General features: G+C 37.7%; 1 long non-coding RNA gene across 1 annotated transcript; it reads right to left on the reverse strand.

Annotated features, from left to right (window-relative positions):
- Positions 1–7,752: 7,752 nt before the first annotated feature.
- Positions 7,753–21,058, reverse strand: LOC137219028 (uncharacterized). The gene is made up of 4 exons (XR_010940957.1): positions 20,931–21,058; positions 11,375–11,482; positions 11,148–11,295; positions 7,753–9,757 (listed from the first exon to the last, which is right to left on the reverse strand). It is a non-coding gene; the product is annotated as an uncharacterized lncRNA (long non-coding RNA).
- Positions 21,059–22,810: the final 1,752 nt, after the last annotated feature.

Raw genomic sequence — 22,810 nt, forward strand, 5'->3', positions numbered from 1 at the left:
TGGACAAATAAAAGGAGGGCCTTGAGGGAAACGGACCAGAACTGCTGCCAGGATAGGCCTGTAGAGCCTCATGTTCTGTTCTATATCACTAATGGGAGCTATTTCCACCCCAAATTATAAAAACATTAGCCTCAATTACTTTTTTTAAATATTAGGGTTTGTAAAGAAGATTTCACAACTGAAAATAAGTGAGCCAATGCAATGTTCTTCACACCCTCAGGCAGCCTCCATCCATCTGATGCAGCTGTCCGCTGAAATATGCCAACTGGGCAGTTAAAAATAGATGGCAGCTCCCTTAAAGGAGTTGCATGATTGATTTCTATAGCCTTCCATATTTATTTGTCTAGATCAGTTGTCTCCAAATGTTTTTTCCTGTGTACACGTAAAAGGAATTTGAAAAACAATGTATACTTCACGAATTTTTTAAGTTGACCATCTAATGTTTTTTAATATGTTTAAAAGTTTATTTGTCCTTGGGTTAATATTACCTTATTACTAGAATGAGTCAGGATTTAGCTATTCCTGTTTTTCGTATATTTATAGCACTAAAAAATCTTATTTTTATACATAAGTAGATGAGAATGAAAGTTTTGTTAGTAAAATTTTAAATATATTAAGCATATATTTTGCATCTGATAATCAGAATGATATATTAACCTCAGAGAGGGAGAACTTGATTTAATAAAGCTGGTTTTCTGAAGTTTAGGGTACTATATCATAGGTGACTTTTTTTTTTTAATTTTGTTCTACATTCCTTATATATTAGTATAGGTCCTACTTTTTTAAAAGCATGGAAAGGAATCATGAGAAAAACAGAAAGACAAAGAGGAAGAGAAATAGAAAAAGTATCAGGTCCAGGGATGGATTCAGGTTTTGTTAGCCTGAAGCCTATATAACATGAGGTGCAGACCTCTTTAAAAAAAGAGGACAACATTATAAATTTTAAAAATTAGGTGGAAAAGTAAATATTTATGTAACATGAGAATAAAATCATGACAAATTATGCATTTTAAAGGATGATAAATTCCACAACCATCATATAACCTAGAAAAGTATAACAATATCAATAACAATATTAATTAATATCTCTATAACAATTTTTCTACACTTTCTGGCTCAATACTTTTAATCATCTCTTCAAATGGCAATGCCTTTTTATACCATTTTCTATGGGAAAAAGATAATCGAGATTTTTCCTCAACATAGTTGGTACATTTTATTATTGATAGTTTAGAAAAGCTATTTTCTGCTTCATTGTTAGTGGAAGTTACTGGTTAAGCCACATCCACCATTTCCTCCCAGTTTCTTTCTCAGGAGGTGCTTCTTGCCAGGGCAAGCCCTTAGAGACTCTAGCCCTTTGACTGCCCAGGCTAAAGCTCTGGCATGGGGGCCACAGGCCTGGGGACAGCTCTGCCAGGTCTCCTTGACCCCCTTTCTCACCTACCGCGTGAGAGTGCTGCTCTGATATGACTCCCTCAAGAGTAACTCATTATTTGATAATAGTGAGAATATGAAAGAGGTAAGTTAGTCAAACAACAAAAACAAGAATTGTCATTGCACCAGCTGTCCCACGCTATTGAATCTGGAACATCCCCCAAAGGGTCAAACTACCCCTTCACTAATGCCGTGCCTCACACTTACTAGACATTCATATTAGGCAGGAAAAGACAATGGTCTATGAAAGGTTTATGAGTATAAGAGGTTTCTCCAATAACAATATGTTGATTGTTCCTCTGAAGATTTTGCACCCCAGGGTGATGCATCATAGATGATTTGGGTGGATAAGAGGTATTTCTTTTGAAAAGTTGGGAAATGGTAACTGTAAAAGAGAATTTGGGCAAGGGAAAAGGAGAAACAGCATTAATATATATTCTCTGGTTGCTGGATATATTATTCTGCAAGGCTATACTGTTCTCTGATTCGAGCCAACATCGATACTGTTACTCCCATTATTCAAACCTTCTGTATCTTCTCTAATATTTTATCTGCTTAATCTATCATTAATTTTGTGATATATTTTGAAATAGTCTATTGTAATTGTAGAGTTATCAGTTTCTCCCTGTAGTTCTATCCACTTTTGCTTTGTAAATATTGAGTATGTTTTATTAGGTATACACAAGTTTAATATTGTTATATGTTTCTGGTGAACTGAATCTTATTCTAGCATTTATCCCATTATATTAATTACTAGTTCAGGAGCTTCCCTGGTGGCGCAGTGGTTGAGAGTCCGCCTGCTGATGCAGGGGACATGGGTTTGTGCCCTGGTCCGGGAAGATCCCACATGCCGCGGAGCGGCTGGGCCCGTGAGCCATGGCAGCTGAAAAAAAAAAAAAAAGTACAAACTTCGTAACTCATCATTCAAATTTCCCAATGACCTGAAATTCACTCATTTTCTCCTCACATACTAGAAAAACAATCAAACTGAAATCCTCACTAGCCTTACACAAATCCTACATCCCTTCTGCTTTCCACATATAATATTGAGATCATGGTATAATTTCCCTTCGCACTCTGCAAGTTCAAACCCTTTAAAGTCAATCTTAAAAGCCTCTTCTGAAAGTTTTTGGCATATTCACCCAAATAAAAATATCCTCTCCTCCTTTTGAATGATGTTATGGACTGAATGTTTGTGTTTTCTCAAAAATTCAAATGTTGAAGCCCCAAACGCCAATGTGACTATTTAGAGACAGAGCCTGTGATGAAGTGATAAAGGTTAAATGAGATCATAAAGGTAGGGCCCTAATCTGACAGGGCTGGTGCCCTTATGAGGAAGAAACCCCAGAGCTCTCTCTCTCCACCATGTGAAGGCACAGTGAGAAGACAGCTGTCTGCAAACAAAGGAAAGAGCTCTCACCAGGAATAAAATCAGTCGGCACCCTGATCTTATACTTCCCAGCCTCCAGAACTGTGAGAAATACATTTCTGTTGTTTAAGCCACCCAGTCTGTGATATTTTGTCATGACAGCCTGAGCTGACTAACACAAATGACAACATACTACTTTATCAATATCTCTTCTTGGGTTTAGATTTTTTCCATTGAATTATCATTGCTCATGTGGCATGGTTTTTCTCAGTTATTAATGTCTAATAATTAATAATGATTCAAAGAACCCAGCAACCTCCATACCAAATAAATAATCTCACATGCATGCTTGCAGAACCAGGTTTACTTGTCAGATTTATATTTATTTGGTATCTTGTCATCAAAAACTTGAGTCCTTAAAAGTTTGTTTACAAGATCTTATGCGATATTTTTAAAACTAAAATGATTCTTTGTTACATAATCCTTAACCTCTGAGACTAAGATGTTTGTTTTCAAGGTTTGTTATGAAAAATTATGTCTACTTATGTATTTAATATAGGAATTTGAATATGTTCTTCAAATATAAAATATTTGAGTAATATTTTTAACTCAAAGGCTCTGATTTCACTGATTGTGTTAGAATGAATTCACCCAGCATAAAAATTGTTTGAATTCTCCTAGAATTAAAAAAGCACCTATTTCCCTTCTAGCATAGGTTATGCAAGTAAAGTGAATGACTATAGTAGAATTATTTTTAAAAACACAATGCAGAATCTCTACTTTTTCATCTATACAAATGTGCTTTGTATTTATATGGCATTTCTTTTTCCCAAACTCTTTAATTTATACATTACTCTGACAGTTACTGCATGCCTGAAATGTGTCATGAACTGTGTTGGCACTGAGGAAAAAAAATGAGCAAAAAAGTGGAAGATTTGCGACCACCTAGAGGGGTGGGATAGGGAGGGTGGGAGGGAGACACAAGAGGGAGGAGATATGGTGATATATGTATATGTATAGCTGATTCACTTTGTTATAAAGCAGAAACTAACACACCATTGTAAAGCAATTATACTCCAATAAAGATGTTTAAAAAAAAGAAGGTTACACTAATCTTTCTTAAATTCCTTAAAAATAAATAAAATTATAAGAGAAATTGATATTTCTACATAACCATTAATGGGATTAGAAACTGGAATAACTTTTTGGTAGGTGTGACAACTGTGATAATATGTGTGCCTAATTCTATGAGTAATTTGACTTTTAGGAATTTATCCTGCAAATAAACTTTCACAAAATGGGGGGGAAAAAAGTGGAAGAGACAGATTATAATTAAATTTTTTTAATTACAACTGATATTTACATAGTGCTTACTATGTTCCAGGCCCTGTTTTAAGCATTGTATATACACTAAATCATTTAAGACTCACAACAACCGTTAAAATAGGTTCTATTAGTATCCCCATGTTAAAGATAAGGAAACTGAGGCACCAAGAATTTAAGACCCAAGATTCCAAGCCAAGCAGTCTTGGTTTGAAAACCCTTGCTCAACTGTACTCACCTCACTAATCACACAAGTAAATGCAAAACTGCTACTGTACTATGCAGTAAGAAAGAGATATACAAAGGCCATTAAAGGCCTCCATAATGGGAAGTGGGAGCTGGTCAGGAAGAACAAGGAAGGTTCCCTGAGGAAGTCTGCTTGAGTTGAGATTGGAAGAATAGGTTAAGTTGCAGAGATGGGTGAGAGGAGTCTTCCTGGCAGACAGGGCAACAAATAAAATAGCCCTGTGGTAGAGCATGAACAAAGGACTGAACCACAGCTAGTTGCCTCAAGCAGGAACACAGGAGGGATGATGATGGAGGATGAGATTGGGGAGGGTAGAGAGCTATGAGAGGTAAGGGTGGAGGCAGATCATTTAGGCCTATCTAGGCCAATTTAAAGAATTTCACTCATCTTTTTTTTTTTTTCCACTCATCTTTGTCTATGTTATTCTGATTAAGAGCTAGTTTTCTACTTCAAAAGGTAGAGCTAGAAGCAGATTTTTTGTTTCCTCTAAAAGAGAAGGCTGTCACGGAAAGACTCACAAGCTATGGATAAACTACTGTATCCAGCTTTTTGTTGTTGCTGGTGGTGGGAGGGTTGACCTGTTCACCATACTGAAGCTAGTTCATCAAAGCTTGACGCACAAGTATAAAGGTGAATATTAAAGCTCTGCATGGGGATGAGAGTCCCCAGAAAAAGAGCAGAGTAGAAGAGAGTGCCAACATTTAATTGTCAATTGGCAGAGGATGAGCTCAAAAGATTTAAAGAAAGAGAAAAAGAAGGGGTTTGGGGGAGAGGAGAGAGGGAGAGAGAAGGAAAGAAAGGGTGAAAGAGAGAAAGGAAGGAAAGAAGGAAGGAAAACAGGAAGGAAGGAAGAAAAAAGAACAATCTGAGGGGTAAAAGGAAAATCAAAAGAGTGTTGTCAATAGAGGCAAGAGAAAAATGTTACAGGGCAGGAGATGTTAACAATTTCAGATACTACTGAGCTACCAAGTCAGATAAGCAATGAGATTTAGCATCGTGAAAGTCATTGGTAACCTAACAGGAGCCATGGGAATAGGGCAACAATTCTAAACCGGAGGCAATTTTGCTTTGCAGGGGTCATTTGGTAATGCCTGAAAACATTTTTGGTTGTCACAGCTGCAGGGAGAGAGCTGCTACAGGTATCTAGTGAATAAAGACCAGGGATGCTGCTAAACATCCTAAAATGTGCAGGACAGTGTCGCAAGTATAAAACATTGGCCTAAAATGCCAACAGTGCCAAGGTTAAGAAATCCTGAGATGGAGCAATGTAGGCAGAAGTTAGATTGGAAAAGGCTTAGAAATGGCTAGGTGGAAAGAAATAGAAACCGTTTTTCAAAAATTTGAACAGAGGAAATAGGGTAGTAACTAGAAGGGAATGAAGAAATCTAGAGAAAATTTCTCTCTCTCTTTCCTTTCCTCTCTTTCTTTCTCTTAATTGGGAGATACTTGATCCTGTTTTTAAAAGCTCCAATTGAAGAGAGTTTGAATATTCAGACAAAAGATAATCCATAATTTCAGGTACCTTAGAAGGTGGGAGGGAGTAAAATAAAAGTACCAGAGGAGGGGTTAGCCTCAGCAAAAATAATTACACCCATACTGTAATCGAAGGAAACTAGAATAGTATGGACAGATAATGGGACAGGTGATGCAGTTCTCATTTAAGGGCTGCTATTTTCTCTATAAAATAAAAATCAATATCATATTCTGAGAATCATGGGTGATGAGAGGAAGAAGGTTTGAAGAAGCTTGAAATAATCATTATGGAAAGTGGGAGAGAGCTTGACTGAGAATCCTTACAGGATTGCTGTACAGTTTGAAGTTGCTTTAATTACTTTTTTGTAATACCAATAGGCCCTATTGTGTAACTCTCTCCAGCAGTGCTTGGCTGCTCAGGCACAGATGCAGAGAAAGCAGACAGTTGGTTTATCTATGGTTGCAGTCTTTGGCAGATGCCACAAAGAAGACAGAAGGGGAAGTTTAAGCTATTAGCAACAGTATTATTGAACAGTACATCATGGAATCTTGCTGGACAAAGACAGATATGAATAAGGGAGATATATGGATGAGAAGAAAATGCATAAGTTAACAGTCATCAATAGGAGGACATTTTATCCAAGGCAAAATGGGAATATGGCAGTGACTTCAATCTATGCTACAAATATACAAACTGAGATATGAACTCCCCCAAAGCAGGGTATGCAGAACAAAGCCTTGATTATCATCAATAAATGTGCTGTACAAGATGGGTCCCCTGAGGTTCACCAGAGCTCTGGGTGAATTTTACAATATCATATTAAAGAATATGCTTTATCGAGGAAACTCAAGGAGTCAGCAACAAGAAAAGTCACAGGTCCTTTGATTTTCCCATTTTTCCCATGAGGAAGTACGCAGGGCCCCTGGCCATCTGAAGGACACTTGGTCCAGTATTCTAGGGCAGATCCCCCACCTCACTGTTGCTCTCCTTTCTTACAGGGCAAGCATGATAGCAACCTTAATCAGAGGAGATAAGCACACAACATAAATGTTAGGCAGTCTGGATTGCATGCAATATATTTAAAGGGAGTAACTGTGAAAGCTAGCTGCCCAGCACCTGAGGACAGCGGAGATCATAGAAAGCTGTAGTTCCTGCAAGAGGGTAAAATAATGCCATCAGTCTAATAGGAAGCTGAGTTCAAGTGTGGCTTCTCGCACTGGTTGAAGGGTGATTCCTGGTTCCAGATAGCCCAGTGCTTCGGTAACCAAGAGTGAGCTCTCAGGGTTACTTTCAGACAATCCTGCCCCTTGTGCCATGAACTTTTATACATTATTCAACAAATGACATTTACAATAGCTTGTTGTAAATATATTTCAGCAGACTTCTCTCACTTTATTTCTTCAACATCCTGTGTGGTTTTTAAAGAAAAGGAAGAAACAGAGGATATGGTTTCAAAGTGAAGAGAGGTCTTATGAAACAAACCATAATGTTGTTGGCACTTATCAACTAAAAATGTTTAAGTGTAACTTACAGAGAATATCTCTAAATGTGATTTATGATACAGACACAAAAATAATATACATATAAATACCTAAATTTCATAATGGCAACATATTCCATGAGGGGTTTTTCCTTTTATAACAAAGATAGGGGAAAAAAAAAAAAAGCTAAGAAAACAGAGAACAGAAAATGTCCAATAAAAATTTTCTTTAATTGGTTTAGAGTTCTAGAATAAAATAACAGAATGTTTATCACTAAGACACAGAAAGTATAGCTATTGCCAAGAGACATGAAATTTCTGAGGTCCAAGATTTCTGTAATATGAAAAGTTAAACAAAACAAAAAGTTGAACACAGCAGAGAAAGCTACCAAGTAGTCCTTTTTGTGGTTTTATTTTATTTTATTTTACTCTAAAGCTACTTAAAGATATGCAATATTGATATTAGTGGCAACTCACATTTATGATTGAATTTGGCAGTAAACAGAACCTCATTACCTCAATGTTATTGAGAGAGATGCCGTGGGAAAAAGTCTTCAAGTTGATCAGAGAGAGAATATGTCCCCTGGAAGCTAGAGGTGATTGTTTGTCTCCAAAAACAAAAATCATCAAGTGAAAAGAGGTGAAAAATATGGGGAACGCAAAAGAAAAAGTCCCTTCTCTGACAAAACAAGGAAGAGACAGCATAGGGCACACAATGTCACAGGTTTAGAATTTAAGAAACAACCAAATGAATTGGCTAGCTGATAGCCTACAGATTCCAGAAGAGTAGGAAGTAGAGTGTGCCTAAAAATAGAGGTTTAGGAAGGCATGACCTTGAGCCACAAAGGTATAACTAGTGCTTCTTAAACTTGAATGTGCTTACAAATCACCTGGAGATCTTGATAAAATGCACTCTGATTTAGTAGGCCTAGCATTAGGCTTGATATTCTGCTTTTCTAAAAAGCTCCCAAGAGATACCAATGCTGCCTTGTCCTTGGATCACACTTTGAATAGCAAAGCATCACACTGATGACACCAACTTAATGTAGCATGCTGGGAACCCAAATAGAAACTTTCCACATATTTGTTCAGCCATAGAAATGTACAGACCTTCACAAGACTAGGAAATTAGTGACATGGAGAAAGAAGAGTTTATTAACTTTACATGTGAGTCATTGAATTAATTTTTGCTTTATGCTAACCAAACTTTTTTTTAAATTTATTTATTTTTTGGTTGTGATGTGTCTTCATTGCTGTGCATGGGCTTTCCCTAGTTGCGGTGAGCAGGAGCTACTCTTCGTTGGGGTGTGCGGGCTTCTCATTGCGGTGGCTTCTCTTATTGCAGAGCATGGGGTCTATGTGTGCAGGCTTCAGTAGTTGTGGGCTCTCGGGCTCTAGAGCACAGGCTCAGTAGTTGTGGCACACAGGCTTAGTTGCTCTGCGGCATGTGGGATCTTCTCGGACCAGGGATTGAACCTGTGTCCCCTGCACTGGCAGGCGGATTCTCAACCACTGTGCCACCAGGGAAGTCTTATGCTAACCAAACTTATTAACATAAACCTGTCATGAGAATACCTGTGCTATTTTTCAGATAATCCCAGAAGCACTGATAAAGCAATATATGCTCACCTGTCAACATTCTATGAAAATACACATGGGACTTATTATAAAAGACAATAGCACCCATTTTACATGGAAACTTCACAGGTGTAAATCTGTGGACTTATGTGAGCAGAGCATCTCACTTAACTGTCAGGTAAAGCACATGCTTTATAAGTTGAACCATGTGTTCAGGTGCCAAAGAGCACTGTTTCTTGCCCCTGCCCACTTGAGCTCTGTCCAGCAGAGAGGACTAAAGACATCTGACCAGCAGATTGCGCCCTGCTAATGAGAATACCTGGAATATGTCAAAGCATCTACAATTAGCCTATTTTCCTTCTGTTTCACTTCTGGGGTGACATCCCCCAGCCTATTAAATAGCAGCAGTCTCCTCCCCAAACATCATGCCCAATTCTCACTATGTTTCCCCAATCTTTTAGATCTGAGCAGCTATGCCAGTCCTGACTTGTGTTCTAATTCTGCAGCTAAGACTGGAACCTGGCAAAAAATCCTAGACAATATGGCTTCTGGGGGCCCTGATATTATGCTTAAGTCCTTGTGACCCTTCCCCACTTCTTCACTGTAGATCTGTCTGTGGTCCAACTCTACCCCCAAGAACAAAGATCCTGACATTTGACTAAAAGTATTATAATTAAGGCTATTTTTACCATAGCTTACCCAGTCAGATTGAATCCTTGCCTATTTATGCCATCCTGGACAGGATTCATGGCATCTCTGAAATTGTACTGTTTTATTCTACAAAAAAAATAGCAGTGTGCTCTAATATGTTCCCTCTGTCTGTATGTAGTCCATAATACCTTGTGACTGCACCTAGAAATCAAAAAACTTAGAAATTAGTTCCCTTCTACCACTGACTAGCCAGACTATATTACACAAGTCACTTTACATTTCAAGACACCATTTTTCTTATCTATAACATGGAGTTAGTTACTATCTTGTCTTCTTTGCAAAATTGTTGTGAAGATTAAATGAAATCATGAATGTTGCAATACTTTGAAAATCTGTAAAGTACTGTATAAGTATCAAATATTATCACTGATATTGCAAGTTTAATTTAGCAGATGAATAAATGACTTTTAAAAGCAATTTTTCCAAGTCTGGATTAATAAGTGACAGTTAACATCACATTCTGCTGGGATTTCCCTGGTGGTCCAGTGGCTAAGACCCCACACTCCCAATGCAGGGGGCCCAGGTTCAATCCCTGGTCAGGGAACTAGATCCCACATGCCTCAACTAAGACCCGGTGCAGCCAAATAAATAAGTTAATTAAATATTTTTTAATCTGCCTCTTGAACCCAAAGGACTAAAGGGACAACTTGATCTGTGGTTATGCTGCCAAATAAAATGCAACCAACTTACATGGCTTTAAGTACTCCTCTAGGTACTGACTAATAAAACATAACTACTGAACTAGTAGATGTCACAGTATCCTGTGGTTCACTTATTCTTTGTAGGAAAGCAAATTCTGTACTTCCATAATTTCTATTTTTTCTATTTTTGATATTATAAACCAATTAGATAATTATAAGATATCAAAAGGCAATTAGATTGTCTTGCACTGAGTAGGTTCCCAACAAATATAATACTAAATAAAGTATCAAAGAACTTTGTCAACCCAGAGATGATGCAACTCATGGTAAATCTGACCATATGAATATCTGACTATATGAATTATTCCTATAGTTTAATATTCATTTTCCAATATAGAAAATTTGGAAAAAATATATATAAAGTATAAATTGATTCCAAAGTATTCATACAAAAAAATCATATTATTTCACTAAATATTTCTCAGTGTTGCTGAGAAATTCCATTTTGGTCCAAGCTCATAGTATCTCAAATGAAGAGATGGATACAAGATACCTAGGAGGCTAGACACTAAGTGTTAAAGCTTACAGTGGTAGTGAGAGTCCCTGGGACTGAGCGTCCAATTAGGGAAGAGGACAGCTGTAAAGACCATTCTTTTTTGTTTTTTTTTTTTTGGCGGTACGAGCAGGCCTCTCACTCTTGTGGCCTCTCCCGTTGCAGAGCACAGGCTCCGGACGCGCAGGCTCAGCGGCCATGGCTCACGGGCCCAGCCACTCCGCGGCATGCGGGATCTTCCCGGACCGGGGCACGAACCCATGTCCCCTGCATCGGCAGCGGACTCTCAACCACTGCACCACCAGGGAAGACCTGTAAAGACCACTCTTAAGCTTACCTGTAACCCTGCCTGATCCACAGTGGATGACGAGCTCCTAACAGGAGTATTATGTAGCAGAAAGTGCAACGCCAAAAATGGTCCAAGGATCAGAACTCTCTCCTATATTTATGGGTCCCACCTAGATCCCTCAGGATGCCTGTAAATTCTATGTGGGAGAGAGACATGTTGGAAGTCTCAACATCCCCAGAGACTCTCCTCCCCATCACCATCCCACACCTCCTTACCTTGTTGAGTGAGGGCATGTCAGTGAGGCATGCTTGGGCTTCCTCAATTTACTGCTCAGAAAACAGCTATCTCATGAGTTAGGTTGTCCAAGATCCCTCCCAGTCTTCCTGAAATGCAATATCATCCAACTATGTTTAGAGAAATTGCTCTGATTTCTGAAGTATGGATAGTTCCTCACTGTGCCTAATGCACATGTCCCCTATTTATACATTCTAGCTTAGAGATCATTGTATTGACACAAAAATTAAGGCTCTAAGAGTGACTTGTCCAAACAACTAGTTAGTGACTCAGCAAAGTTTTTAATCATCCTATCTGATGTGCACTCTAGTGTCCTTCCTTTTGTGCCACCTTGACTCCTAACAGTCCAGAATTAACACAAGAATGTTGTATGACATCTTTTTTTTTTTTTTTTTTTTTTTTTTTTTTGCGGTACGCGGGCCTCTCACTGTTGTGGCCTCGCCCGTTGTGGAGCACAGGCTCCGGACGCACAGGCTCAGCGGCCATGGCTCACGGGCCCAGCCGCTCCGCGGCATGTGGGATCTTCCCGGACCGGGGCACGAACCCATGTCCCCTGCATCGGCAGGCGGACTCTCAACCATTGCGCCACCAGGGAAGCCCGACATCTTGATTTTAATGATACTATTAAGATATAACATGAAGGAATCAGAAAGCACCTTAAAATTTCATTACTTTTAAAATTGTTATTTTAAAATATAAAAAAAAAGTCAGTAAGCCTTGGGAAGGAGAGAAAGAAAAGTCAAGATGGGACCTAGAGAATATGTTAAATGAATATGATATGATTTATCAGTTCAAAGGCTAAATATTGAATCTGTTCTGAACTCAGTATATATTTCATATATTTGTACTTCAAAAATACCATTATTATCAAATTTAAGCCTCACTTTTTTCTTTTTAAAAGAAGAGTTATATTTCATTTATTTATTTTTAAATATCAATTACTCTATGTATTTATTTATTTTCAGACCTAAAGCAGGTATACTTTGCTCCATTTTTCCTTCCAGTTTCAACGAGATATAATTAACATAAAGCACTGTATAAGTTTAAAAGTTGTACATCATAATGATTTGACTTGCATGCATCATGAAATGATTACCACAGTAAGCTTAGTGAACATACATCATTCTATATAGACGCAAAAGAAAAAAAAAAATTTTTCCCTGTGATGAGATCTCTTAGGATTTACTCTCTTAACAACTTTCATCCTTCCCCCAACACCCTCCCCTGCCCCCCACTGCCTCTGGTAACCACAAATCCAGTCTCTTTTCCTGAGCTTGCTTGCTTGTTTTTTTGTTTGTTTTCAAAGTATAATTGACTTACAACGCTATATTAGTTCCTGATGCACAACATAGTGATTCTCAATTTTTTTAAAAAGTAAATTTTACTATGTTTGAATCTCTAACTAAATTCTTTCCAGTAAAACATTAAAAAGAAAAAGTGAAAACTTATTAGTATTTTTCTATAATCAAAGAAGCAATCATTTGCCTTGACAGGACATGTTACCTATGTTCGTGGAATAAACTTTCCAAAGTGCTGATTAATTTAGTCTTAAAGTTTTGCTGATTATCCACTATGCTACATTCATGATATACAAGCCCTTTATCACTGTGTAAGCAGTAAAATGACTCCCACAGTCACTGTAAATTGAGAAGAGGGCTTTTTTTAAACCTTAGGCAATTAAAATAGATTGGCCTTTGTAGTTATACCATTGACCTTTCATCAGAATTTACCTGATCATCAGTGAAATACTTGGGTCAAGTGTTCTGCTAAATTAGGTTATGTTGGTCATCAAATTGAGAGTCTATAAAGCAGGTGTCACTCATAGATTATACTTCATTTAATTTTATTTTTACACAGTGTACTGTGATGCTTTTCATAACATAAAGCCTACTTTGAAAAGTTAGTCAAAGTACCTCTATTTTCCAATTCTGGCTTTATATTACAGTTTGTACATCTACCCTCAGACAGCCTATCAACTTAACTTTTGAGAATTAAATAATGCATGAGCCTATACAGCTTTGGAATAAGAAAATAATCAATAGTGACATGGTTAAAAAAAAAAGTACAATCCTCTCTTCATACCAAAATCTAAATATTTCAATTCAACAATACTAAGTCAAATTAAAATGCACAATTGCTCACTTTTGCACTATTTGCAGAACTTGGATACTTTCATATTTATACTTCACAATAAATTAACACTATGAAAGTTACTGAGTCTGATGCAATCTCTCTTCGGGAAAGGAGAGGGAATAAAGGGCAAGGGGAACACCGTTGTTCTTTGATACCCTCCAAGATGTTTTATTAAGTGTTTACTATACAACAATCTCCAGTTCCAGGTAACTGGGGATAAGGGGAAAAGATATTTTCTCCCCTCAAGAACTCACTCTCTGGGTGAGACAGACCTAAGACTGTTATTGTCAGGATATTTTATGCATTCTTCCATTTTGAAAGCTTTGTTCTGAGAAGTTTGTTTGTTTTCCACCATTTGAGCTGGGCTGTGGCTTTCCACCATGAAATCAGCTGTCCAATTGACTCTAATTCATAACTGAGAAAAAATTTAAACTTAACCAAAATTAATAATAATAATTAATTAATAATAAGAATACTACTTTTGAAAAGACAGTAAATGCAGCATTGTTAGCACCATGCTAGCCATGGACTCATTATAGTGTCATGAGAAACAGCAAATTCAAGCCCCGTGGCCTTTCCTATGACATTTCAAAAGGGAAAAGGAAATGCATATTCTTAAAAAGAAATAAAGGATCACCTCAATTGGTGCAGGAAAAAAGCATTTGACAAAAGTCAACATCCTTTTATTTAAAAATTCAACAAACTAGGAATAGAAGAAAACTGCCTCAACAAATAAAAGCCATGTATGAAAAAACCACAGCAAAATCATACTCAGTGGTGAAAGACTGAAAGCTTTTCCTTTAAAATCAAAAGCAAGGCAAAGATGCCCACTTTCATCACTTTTATTCAACATAGTACTAGTCCTAGCCAAAGCAATTAGGTAGGTTAAACAAATAAATAAGTAAACGGTATCCAAATAGAAAAGGAAGAAGTAAAATTATCTCTGTTCACAGATGTTATGATCTTATAGTCGAAAACCCTAAAGATTCCATGTACACACACAAAAAAGCAATTACAACTAATAAATAAATTCAGCAAAGTAGCAGGATAAAAGTCAACACAAAAAAATAAGTTGCATTTCTATACACTAACAATGAACATCTGAAAAGAAAATTACAAAAACAACTCCATTTGCAATAATATCAAAAAGAATAAATAATTAGGAATTAACCAAGGAGATAACAGAATTGTGCAATGAAAACTACAAAATATTGCTAAAAGAAATTAAAGACATAAATAAACAGAAAAATAACCTATGTTCATGGATTGGAAAGCTTACTATTGTTAAGTGTCAGTACCACCCAAAGTGATACACAGATATAATGCAATCTTTATCAAAACCCAATGACTTTTTTTTTGCATAAATACAAAAATCTATCATAAAATTCATATGGAATGTCAAGGAACCCCAAATAGCCAAAATAACTTGAAAAAGAACAAAATTGGAGGACTCACACTTCCTGACTTCAAAACCTACTACAAAGCTACAGTAATCAAAATAGTATGGTAATGGAATAAAGATCCATGGAATAGAATAGGGAGCCCAGAAATAGATCTTCATATACATGGTCAAATGTTTTTTGAGAAGGGTGGTAAGACGATTCAGTGGGGAAAGGACAGTCTTTCCAACAAATGATGTTGGGAAAACTATATACCCATATCCAAAAGAATGAAGTTAGACTCTTAACTAATACTACATACAAACATTAATTCAAATTGGATCAAAGACTTAAATGTAAAATTATATAACTATAAATGTACATATAAATATATATATATAAACTACAGCCATAGTTTATATAACTATAAGCTACAGAACTACAAAACTCTTAGAAGAAAACACGGGCATAAAGTTCAGGATATTGGATTTGGCAGGGATTTCTTGGATATGACACAAAAGGAACAGACAATAAAAGCAAAAAATAGACAAATTGGACCTCATGAAAATTAAAACTCCTGTGCATCAAAGGACACAATCAAGGCTTCCCAGGTGGCGCAGTGGTTGAGAGTCTGCCTGCCGATGCAGGGGACATGGGTTCGTGCCCCAGTCCGGGAAGATCCCACATGCCGCAGAGCGGCTAGTCCCGTGAGCCATGGCCGCTGAGCCTGCGCGTCCGGAGCCTGTGCTCCGCAACGGGAGAGGCCACAATAGTGAGAGGCCCATGTACCGCAAAAAAAAAAAAAAAAAAAGACACAATCAACAGAGTAAAAAGGCAACCCATGCAATGGGAGAAAATATTTGCATATCTATATCTGATAAGGGATTACAATCCAGAATGTATAGAGACCCCAACAACAAAAAACCAAACAATTCCATTCAAAAATTGGCAAAGGACTTGAATAGACAGTTCTTCAGAGAAGATATACAAATGGTCAATAAGCACATGCAAATATGCTCAACATCACTATTCATTAGGGAAGTGCAAATCAAAATCACAATGATGTATTACCTCACACCCAACAGGATCACTGCTATCAAAAAAAAAAACAACCCCAAGACAAACCAAAAAAAAAAAAAGACAGAAAATAACAAGTGTTGGTATGGATGCAAACAAACTGGGAACACTTATGCATTGTTCACGGAATGCAAAATGGTAAAGCTGCTGGGGAAAACAGTATGATGGTTCCTCAAAAAATAAAAAATAGACTTACCATATGATCCAGCAATTCCACCTCTTAGTACATACCCAAAAGAATTGAAAGCAGGACCTTGAAGAGATATTGGTACGCCCATGTTCCCAGCAGAGGTGTAATCACTCCAACAAAGACTTAATGGATGGATGCTTTGGGCCTTGGACCAGGCTGAGAATATCTCATATATTCAAAGGAGTCTGTAGTGAAAGTAAGATTTCAAGGAAGGCTGAGATAGCAGGAAGGGCCTCTAGGCTCTGACCAAGCCAAGAAAGAATGACCAAGAAATTATCAGCTACATACATCAGTAGTTTTTGCCAACAGGATAACCAAGAATAAGATGAGACAGACATACTTCAGGTGATGCCAGTCCCTGCACAATGACCAGTTCAGGGTCATAGAGTTCAACTCCCACAATGCAACAAGTTCATGTGGGACCCTGCTCTGCGTGCCAGACACCATCTTAGAAGTAAGCAGAGGAAGAGGGGTTGAAACCATAAAACAATGATTTCAAAGAGACAGAGTTAAAGAGTTACTTAAATAACTGGATCAGAATTAGTTTTAAAACAGACTAAATTTTTTTTTTGTTTTCCATGCCTACCTAGCAGTTGGGGAATGGTAAAGAGATCAGAGCAGTTTGTAAGAATAAAGTATACATGGAAACAACCTAAGTGTCCATCAATGGATGAAGGGATAAAGAAGATATGGTATATATACACAATGGAATATTCTTCAGCCATGAGAAAGAAGGAAATCCTGCCATTTGCAACAATGTTGATGGACTTTGAGGGCATTATGCTGAGAGAAAGACAACTACTGTATGATATCACTTATATGTAGAATCTAAAAAAGCTGAACTTGTAAAAACAGAGAGTAGAATGGTGGTTACCAGGGCCTGGGGGAAGGGGGAATTGGAGAAATACTGTTTAAGGGTACAAACTTGCAACCAGTAGATAAATCCTGGAGATCTAATGCACAGCACAGGGGTTATAGACAACAATACTGTGTTATAAACTTCAAAGTTGCTGAGAGACTAGATCTTAAATTGTTCCCATCACAAAAAAGAAATGAATAAAATATGGACTGTAGTTAAGAATAATGTATCAATATTGGTTCACTAATTGTAACAAATGCATCTTACTATGTTAACAATAGGGGAACATATTGAAACTGGGTGTGAAGTAGTCAGGAACTCTGTACTTTCTTTGCAACTATTTTCTTAACTCTAAACTATTCTAAAATATAAAATGTATTAAAAAAATTTTTAAAGAATAAAGTATGGTTTTCTTATTGTATCTAAAAAGTGTAAATAACTTTACAACTTGCCATCCAGAGACAGAAAACACAGCCCCTGTCTAAGGGACCCCAGTGGGAAAGGGAGCTGTTATCATACAACATAACACAACATATACAACAAAGGATCATAGATAGGGAGCATCTACTCCAGACCCATGGGAGGGAGGGGAAGGCAGGGTAACTGAAGGAACTGTCCTGAGATGACTCTGTCTTAAATTAGCTAGAAAATCCATAGAAGCAAGAAAACAAACTCACTGTTGACACGGCCATAGATAAAGTAAGCAACATCCAACTTTAATTTCTAAAAACTTTATTGATTACCAGGCCATGGGGATAATGTTAGTGCCCTCAGATTTAGAGTTTACTGAACAGAATCACTGAGAATGCAATTGAAATCTCACATTCTTCCACTATCTGACCTTAAGCAAGTTACTTAAACTTGGGGACTCAGTTTCCTTGTCTTTAAGTTGGGGGTAATGACAGTGTTGTTTTGGGAATTAAATCAGTACATGTAATGGGCTTAAAACAGTGCCTGGTACCTCCTAGATGCTCACTAAATATTACTTGTTATTAGCTATTTATAGGGCATATATTCATTTTCAAAACATCTTATATATTTTATTTTTGCATATCCTTGGAAGAAAGATTACAGTTTAGGAATTGGGCACAAAAGAGGTTAAATGACTTGCATAATGCCTGAAGAAGAATGGTTTTCCCTAATTCTGTTTTCTTTAAAGAAAGGGCTTCCCTAAACAAACTCCTGGCTTCTCTTTGCTCTTTAACTTACTCCATTCCTGGGGAGGCAGAGTGACTTACCCGGTTGATAAATTTGGGAAGAATAACTGGGTGAGCTTGGCTCACCTCTGCCCTTCTTCCCTTTGGGAATAAACATGCAGTGAGCATGATTACCCCAGTCCTTTGTGACATGAAGGGAAAGTTGGCCAGTTCTGAAGTTTAGTTTTAGCAAGCTCATTTGGCTGACAGATATAAAGCCGTAGTCTCCCCGTTTGTTTTGTTTGTTTAGCAAGTGAATCATTGATTGATTCACCCCTAGGCTTTCTGACAGAAAACTGTGAGATGTTTGTGAAACACCTCTCAGTGCAGTCAGGCATGTTACATAATAAGTTTTTTTTTCCCCCCTTGGAGACATTCCTCCTGAGCCTTCCATCCCCGTGCTCCAAACTGTGTTGCTTTCTAATAAAGTGAAAAATAAAGTACCATGCAAACTGTGTCAAAAACTACTGGTTATCTGCCAAAATCCATTCTTTCTTTCCGTAATAACAGAACCCGGGTTTTGGGTAGTCTCACTGCTGACTAGATAAAGGTTGCATTTGCATGTACCTTGTGACTAAGTATTGGCTAGTGAGATGCAAGTGGAAATGTGTAGTATTTCCAGGAATTCTTAAAGGTAGGAAAATCACCCTTCTTCTCCTCTTCCTCCATTCTGTTCCCTGAATGTGGATATGATAGCTGGAGCTCTGGCAGCCTTATTGTACTATGATGAGTTCCACATAACAAGAGGAAGGAAGCTGTGAACTAGAGAGAGCCTGGCTTCCTGATGATGTTATAGAGCTGCCATGCCAGCTCTGAATTGCTCACCTCACCTATGGACTTTTATGTGAGAGAAAAATAAACTCATCTCTAGTTTAAGCCACTGTTGTTTTGTTTTTTTCTGTCATATGCAGCTGTAGTCACCCTGACAAACATAGAAAATTAACTTCAAGGTCCTCTTCCTTGTCCTTTCTCCTCAACCAGACTGCCTACTCTAAACCCTCCTATATGGAAACTCTGCAGCCACTATTTTAACATAAAGTTAAATTTACTTGCAAGGGAAAATGATTTAGCATTAAATTGGAGACCAAAGAACTTTTTAAAGATCTAAGAATAAAGAAAAGATCACCACTAAAAATGCCCTCTTGAAGTTCCTCCTATCATGCTTTCCAAGCATTCCATGCACTGCTTTGGGCTAATTTGTTATATCAATGCTTAGGAATTCTTTAATGACTTTTCCTATGTTAGCTCTAAGAGCCCAAGATATTTTGTTTCAATAGAAATACAACTATATTTCCCTCTATATATGTACATCTCAATAAATTTTCAAACAAATATTTACTATATACCAACTAACACTTACTTCATTCTTAGTCTCCACCCTTCCTCAGTTTTGTACAACTTAGGCTGAAAACTTGGGCTCTGACTTTGCTCTTTGAATTCACCTTTATACTTCATGGAGTAAGAGACCTTTCAGTGATGTCTTTTGTCTCTGCCATGCCCTGGAATCCTCTTCATCTACTTTGTCTGACGGCCATCTTTGACCCAGCAAAGGCAACTAGTCATCACCCCTTCTTTCTTTTTTTTTTTAAATATTTATTTATTTATTTATTTATTTTATTTAAGCTGTGCCAGGTCTTTGTTGCGGCATGAGGGACCTTTAGTTGCGGCATGCGGACTCTTAGTTGTGGCATGCATATGGGATCTAGTTCCCCCACCAGGGATCAAACTCAGTCCCCCTGCATTGAGAGCACAGAGTCTCATCCACTGGACCACGAGGGAAGTCCCCATCACCCCTTCTTTTTTAAGGCTATCCTTATTAAAAGCCTAATTTTTGCTAAATGCTAAATGACACTATTTTATTTTATTTGTTTATTTCTGGCTGCGTTGGGTCTTCGTTGCTGCGTGTGGGCTTTCTCTAGTTGCGCCGAGCTGGGACTGCTCTTCCTTGCGGTGAGCGGGCTTCTCACTGTGGTGGCTTCACTTGTTGTGGAGTATGGGCTCTAGGCACGCGGGCTCAGTAGTTGTGGCTCGCAGGCTCTAGAGCACAGGCTCAGTAATTTTGGCGTACAGGCTTAGCTGCTCCATGGCATGTGGGCTCTTCCTGAACCAAAGCTCGAGCTCGAACTCGTGTCCCCTGCATTAGCAGGCGGCTTCTTAAACACCGCGCCACCAGGAAAGTCCCCAAATGACACTTTAAATGCTTTCATTATTTCATCTCCTCTTCACAGTGACCCCACAAGTGAGGTGTTGTTCTCTCCATTTTATGGATGAATCAACTGTAATTCAGAGAGACTGAAACTAATCTGAGGTTTGTTTATCTCCAAAGGAGATGTTGTACTCTTTCCTTTTTGAAAAATCACTGTTTTTCCACACCTCTCTGACTTCAATTCTATTTCCTTTCCTATCTTCCCTTCTTCTCCTCACTGGCTATATCTGGATATTTCAAAACATGCAGAATAAATTATTCACCTTAGAAGGGATTTTGGAAACACAGTTCCAAATTTTATAAGATAAAACTATTAATAATATCAGTATACTATTGCTACAAAACAAAATACACAGAAAATACTGTTGAATATAAAAACCAAATAAGGCAGCCCCTCTACTTCAGACCCAGAAGATCACAGAATTGGGACCTAACCATAAATAATACCCCCAAATAACTCCTTTCCTTTCAGAAAACATACACATACATACACAAACCTGAAGAAAGCCCCTTCTGACCACAGCCCTTCTCCCACTCGCCAGCTGCATTAATATCAATGTTTTAGAAAACACTAGAGTCTCTGCCAAATAGCTGAGATCATCCATCAGTTGTTCCTCAAGGAGAGTCTTCTCCTAACAACTCCAGCATGAGATTATTGTGTATATATAGCTCGCTGTCACGCACAGGACAGGCACATGACAAATGTTCACCAAAATGAAAGCGGCACATGGCACCACTATTGCCCTAGACTGCAAATTCACTGGCATTCCAAGAACTTCGCAAATAGCATGCCAGGGTCTTTTCTTTTTAAGAAGGATAATATGTTGCTTATAAATTTAATCTTAGAGACACATCACATTAAATCATAATGTTTTCATTACTTAACATTCTTCACTTTCTTTCACAACATGAAATCTCCCAAATTAAGGCCATTTGGATTAACAAATCTTCTTTTTAAATTTAAGCGTTTGTTTAAGAAGAATTCACTACTAAAGCAATTCACTTCATCAATCTGTTTTACTTCTTATACCTGGCTGAAATGCTGGGCACTGAAGTGAGTGTTTTGCTGGAGGAAGGACAGGAGGCAAGGCTAATTTTGGAGCCCTGGTGAAGAGTGATCACCAGGTGGGCTGTGCGATGAGACAGTAATAGGAAAACCTGAAATCCAAAGGGGGTATGGAAAGGAGAGACTGAAGACAAATATAAATGTGGACTATGTTTCACAACAGGGTCAGCGCTGATATTTGTACTTACACAGTACTTAGTGTGTATTAGGCACAGTTCTTAGGTCCTTGTTTAATTAATAGTAGGTACTATTTTTATCCCTACTTCTCAGTTGGAAAAACCAAAGCACAAAGAAGTTGAGTATCTTCCAAAGCTTCACAGCTAGTTAGAGGCAGAGCTGGGATTCAAACCCAGGCACCATTTCATAATCATGAATTATTACGACTTTACACAGCATACATTCTACAGCAGTGGCTCTTAAACTTGTTTTTAACCCTGACCCCCCAGGAGGAATACATGACCCAGCATATCAAAACATAAGTAATAGAAACAGAAGTTTTGTGAAACAATACTTTTATTAGATGCAGTGCATTCAGAGCTTTCTTATTTCTTTTTTAAAATTGCTGGTTGCAACAAATAAATCAATTTTACAACCCTTAATGGGTTACGACTCACAATTTGAAAAACACTCCTTTGGAGACCAGGGCTACAAATGGTAACTCAGTATCTCCACTTGGATGTTTGATGGTCATCTCAAGCAAGTGGACAGTCATCTTCACTTGCTTATTGACAGTCTACAACAACGCTCCTGAATTTCACCCTCCAATCCTGCCCCTCCCCTTTGCTTCCTCTCTCACTAAATGACAGTTTCTTCTGCACTGTCCACATGCCACATGAAGCTATCAAGCACTTGAAATGTCGCTATCAGAATTGAGACATGCTGGAAGCGTAAAACATACACTAGATTTAGAAGACGGTACAAAAAAGGAATCTAAAATACCTCATTAATAACCTTTTATACTGACTGCATGCTGAAATCATGTTTAAGATACAGTTAAATACAATATATTATTAAAATTAATTTCACCTGTTTTACTTTTTTTTTGATGTGGCTACTAGAAGAATTTTAATTACCTATGTGGCATGTTATATTTCTGTTGGACAGAAATAATGTCCTGGTTGCTCAGGCTAAAAAACTTTAAATCATCCTTGACTCCTTTCTCTCCACCAGCAGGTGGTGTAGGCTTCACCATTAAAATAGATTCGTAGTTCAACAACTTCTCTCCACCTTCACTGCTACACACACACACACACACACACACACACACACACACACACATATACCACTACGTCTTGCCTAGATAATTGAAAT

This window comes from Pseudorca crassidens, chromosome 2 (genome assembly GCF_039906515.1).
Source record: "Pseudorca crassidens isolate mPseCra1 chromosome 2, mPseCra1.hap1, whole genome shotgun sequence".
Classification (NCBI taxonomy): Eukaryota; Metazoa; Chordata; class Mammalia; order Artiodactyla; family Delphinidae; genus Pseudorca; species Pseudorca crassidens.